The 4,774-nt window shown below is 29.3% G+C and overlaps 1 protein-coding gene across 1 annotated transcript in view; it reads left to right on the top strand.

Annotated features, from left to right (window-relative positions):
* Positions 1-878: 878 nt before the first annotated feature.
* LOC102672244 (protein O-mannosyl-transferase TMTC1-like) overlaps positions 879-4,774 on the top strand; it is a 117,068-nt gene continuing 113,172 nt past the window's right edge. The window contains exon 1 of the mRNA XM_006611178.2: positions 879-997. The gene's annotated coding sequence lies outside the window, so the exon portion shown is untranslated. The remainder of the gene's footprint in view (positions 998-4,774) is intronic.

Raw genomic sequence — 4,774 nt, 5'->3', positions numbered from 1 at the left:
TTGATTTATTGATCTTGATGAGCAAAAGATCAATGGATCTTGAAAGCTGTTTTAATAATAATAGATTATGTCTGATGAAGGATTATTAGTATCAATAATATACTACGTAAAATTTTATGTTGACGATGAATAAAATTGTAGACAATATAAATTGTGAACTGTAAACAAATGGAATATGTTATCATGAGTTGATCACAAATCCATCGCGTGACAAAGAGACGCAAACGATAAGAAAATATTAGCATATGAATAAAATGGAGTATAAATATAAACAAAATATAAATCCTTATAGTAGCTATTGTAAATATGTTTCTCATACATTTAATATTATATAATTGCTAGAAATTTAAAAAATTAAGCAGAATAAATATCGAATAAAATTATTCGATATTATATTATATATTAGGTTCGAATTACGATAAATAGTATATATAATATAATATATATGCGTAATTAATAAAGCACAAATTATAAATTTTCAGAAAAATTATATCGAATGAATGAAGAGATGTTGTTAATTATTTTAATTTTCACAATATTTATATCGATTCCGATATTATCTCGATTTCAATACGAATTTTAGTGACACAATATCGTTATTAAAATAATGTCTGTTATAAGTCTCCAGCGTAAAAATATTTCATCATATTTCGCGTGAAATGTATAATTTATTTCTATAAATAATTTTCACGATAATAAATTAAACAAGTGTCTCAATTTAATGAATACAAAATATGGCTAATTATTTTTATTGTTTTTCCATTTTATCAAACATGCTAATATTTTTTAGGAATATAAATAAATTATTATATATATATTATATTTATATTATTATATTACTTTTGTATAAGATATATATTGTTCATCATCATAATATATGCATTCTGCCAGATCTTCATTACGATATTTCGTTCGTGTTTCAGGTAACTGGGATCGTAGGACGAGCAGACGTACTCGCGTGCATCTTCTTCTTGTTGTCCTTTCTAGCTTATCATGGGTGAGTGGAATTTTATTCTAAAACGATTATTTAACACGAAGCAATAATGCTGACCTAGATTTTATCATTTCTCGTGCATTCTCTTCATTATTATTATTTCCCTTTACTTATTCATTATTGTAAACGAAAAGAATATCATTAGTAATTTAAAGAATGGATACAAGATGATTAGATTTAACACAGGTGACACAAATTTTAATACAATAATAAAATTTTGAATAAATAATGAAACAAATAAAAAAAATATATAATAATAAGAGTTGCCAATGATCATAATATGATTAAATAAAATGAATGATATGGGAAATAAGATATTATTATTTTCAAAAATATATATTATATTATTATTAATAAGTATTATAATTATATTATTATTAATTAATATAAAGATCATTTTATGCTTTAGATATTCTATATCACTCTATACATTCATTATATAGTATTATATATATCTAATTTTTAAAAATTCTTTTAAAAACTCTCAAAATAATTATAAATATAAATAGAACAAAGTAATACTCTATCAATCTAAATTATATTTAAAACTTGAAGATTAACTCTCCTAAAAAAATAAAAAAATAAGTTATACTACATATATATATAATTACATTCAAATTACATAATCTTTTGTAAAATATTCAAATATTTTTACTTGCCACCATATTTTTCACAAAAATCAATAAAAGATCTTGAAAAAGAGTAACAAATCCATTCCTTATTTTATCCCTTTCATTCTCTTTATTGAAGTTGCAAGAAATTTAATGAGATAAGTGTGTCAGAGGCATGATACACTCGTAATTCCATCGTAGTACTTTTAGTAACTATGCATACGCTTGCACATCGACATAACGCCAGTCTGACGTCAAAACAGCGGTCCATTCATTCTCAGGCCAGTGTATGGAAATTATAAACTAAACTAATTTAGTCTGAAGCAATGGAAAGCAATGGTTCCAGCTCACAATGGCTTCGTCTCGAACTTTTTCCCCTATATTTCGTCCCTTGCTCGTTTATATCGATCCTTAAACGTGAAAATATAAAGTACTTACGGCCACGATCCCACGAACTTACCACGAAAATCTTTTTATCGTCCCTCTAAGAGGATTTCGGACTTATGCATGGTAAGCGATGTAACGGCTAACTGAAACGGGGAACGGTCTTTGAAGGGGAGTGGTTTGACTCGTCGGATTGACATCCTCTGCCATATTAATGTGCTTCTTTGAAGTTTTTTAAGCTTATTATTCTGTGCTTCTTTTTTTTTGGTTTTCTTTTTATAAGACAGATAATAGGTAGTGGACTTCCTTAGCAGTTAAAATATTTTATGTAATATTTTGAAATATTCGAGAATACTGAAAAGTTTTGTCATTTCCTTTGCGCCTTTTTCGTTGGATAAATATTGTAAGTTAGTTTTCTAAGTTTGTCTCTAAATCTTTAAAGTAGAACGTAGAACTTTTTGATTTTACTTTAAAGAGAGATGATACATGGAATTTCAAATATTTTAATGCAGCTTGAAAAAAGAACAAAGAGATTCTTTTAATAAAAAAATATTTTCAAAAGATTTTTACAATCCAACGATGGAAAATATAGATTCGAAATAAATAATTTCATTAATTATCTTTGATAAGTTAATAAATCGTTCTCTGTTATCGTCTCGATTATTTTCTTTTCATTTTAACGCGTTGAAAACTATGCACTGAAAGATTAATGGATTTTCCTTTATACTTTCTATACCAGTATAAGCATTATGATATTAATTACTTTTATGCGTAACAAAATATAGCGATAACAAGCTTATAAGCAATAAAATACATCACAATTTGAAAAATCGACAAAATCCATTAAACTTTTTTATCCAAAGCAGCGATCGATTTTTCGAATCGAGACCTCCACCGTGAGTACGTAATTCTAACGAAAGTAACAGCGTTTCGTTGAAATTAATTTCCACACGGGACGGTGGTGTAATTAAACTTGAACCTTCTCGCGAGCCAACAGGGGTCTGTTTGAAATGAGGGAAAATCAACCCCTCCCATCGCAATCGATATCAACCGGCAGACTCTCTCGACGTCGAGCGCGTTTTTTTTCTCTCTCTCTCTCTCTCTTTCTCTCTCTTCTCGACGGGGAGAGAAAAAAGAGAAACAAATATCGAGATAGCGGTGCGAGTTGTGTAAAATACGCGGTATATCGAGAAAAACGAAGGAGGATAGCTCGTAAACGACGAGGGAAACCTGGTGGTGGTCCGTTTAAATAGCCGTAGAATCGGGTCAGTGTGTCAACCCTTTTAGGTAATGAATCTCAAATGAATATTTGTTTTGAGGAAGGAAGAGAGAGAGGGAAAGAGAGGGGGGAGAGAAAGCGGTAGAGAAACGTTTGAGAACAAACGTTCATTGTTCGAAATCAGTGACATCGTTCGTCGAATTACTGAAGTCGTATTCGACCGTTAGAGGGAACATTACCCTGCTCGCGCTGGATCCTTAGATCTTTCAGTTTTCGTTCGGATAACGGCCCCTTTTTTTCTTTCAAGAATTCAAAAAGTCGTAATTAGTCGTTCATGGCGTATTAGGGGAAATGGCGTTGAAGATGAATTCTGATGGAAAAGCTTTTTGAACTTTTATAAAAAGGGAATGTGTATATTCTCTGTGTGACAGAGATTATATCAAATATTATGTATGTTGTGTGGAACATTTTTCCCTCTTCACGAATGTGATTTGCTTTGTATAACTCGTTTTAACGATTTCAATTGTAGGAATTAACGCAATTTCGGCTAGGTTTCATCTAGAATTAAAGATAGGAGGAGAAAGAGGAAATTATAAAATAATTGCATACATTTTTCATTTAAATCAATGCCAACTTTCAATTTTATATTCCAATATATATATAATCATCACTGATTAATGAATATTGTAAATCGTAACTTTCAATTTCATATAAAATTATGTAATAAACAATAGTGTTTATTTTCCTTTATTTTTCTTTTTCACTTTTCTAAATAAATCTTGATACTAAACTCGAACTAACAAATCGTTAATTTCATCTCAATTTCTCGAATTTGTTAACAATATAATGTTAAAATAGCGAGTCCATTTTGTCAAATTACTTAAATTTAATTTCTCCAAGTAGAATGCAATTCGAAGCTGTTCAAATCATTTCAAAAACGTTACGTTTCTATCTGTGGAGGACGTTTCAAACTGTCAAACGTTTCGAACTTGAAGCAACAATTCGAAGCACATTCAAAAAGAAAAGTAAAGCCATCGTAACGTCGATCGATTGACAGCTGGATGCAAGATAAAGCGGTTGTCTCGGAATCGAAGAAATCCATTCGCCCCCTTTTCCCATTTTCCGCTTTAGTTTAGCTATCCTTTCAGCCACGATACTTATTCGCGTTAATTGTCACCCTTTAAACTCGACGAATCGAAACGGATCCCTCTTTTTCGCTGCATACTTATCCGGAAATTAAATGGATCACGATTTACATCAATCGCATTCTTCTACTCAATGACTCGTTTCGATTGTTTTATCGAAATCTTTTAAGAATTAACTCTTTTAATATATTTATTTAATATATTAATTTGATTCTTAAGTGTGAAAAATTCGTGGATGTAACTGTTTAATGTATATATTTTAATTTTCCCCCAAAATTCTTCCTTTATTTTATTATTCTTTATTATTTTTCCTATATTTATTATTATTATATTTAAATTGCCGTTATATTTTATTTATTGGATATCGTTATATTAATTGTTCTTCATTCTGTGATAAAAAATTTAAAATTTCGTATGAGAA

The sequence above is a fragment of the Apis dorsata genome, unplaced genomic scaffold (genome assembly GCF_000469605.1).
Source record: "Apis dorsata unplaced genomic scaffold, Apis dorsata 1.3 scaffold_84, whole genome shotgun sequence".
Lineage (NCBI taxonomy): Eukaryota > Metazoa > Arthropoda > Insecta > Hymenoptera > Apidae > Apis > Apis dorsata.
The sequence above is the reverse complement of the archived record's forward strand: the minus strand, read 5'-3'. Positions and strand labels throughout refer to the sequence as shown.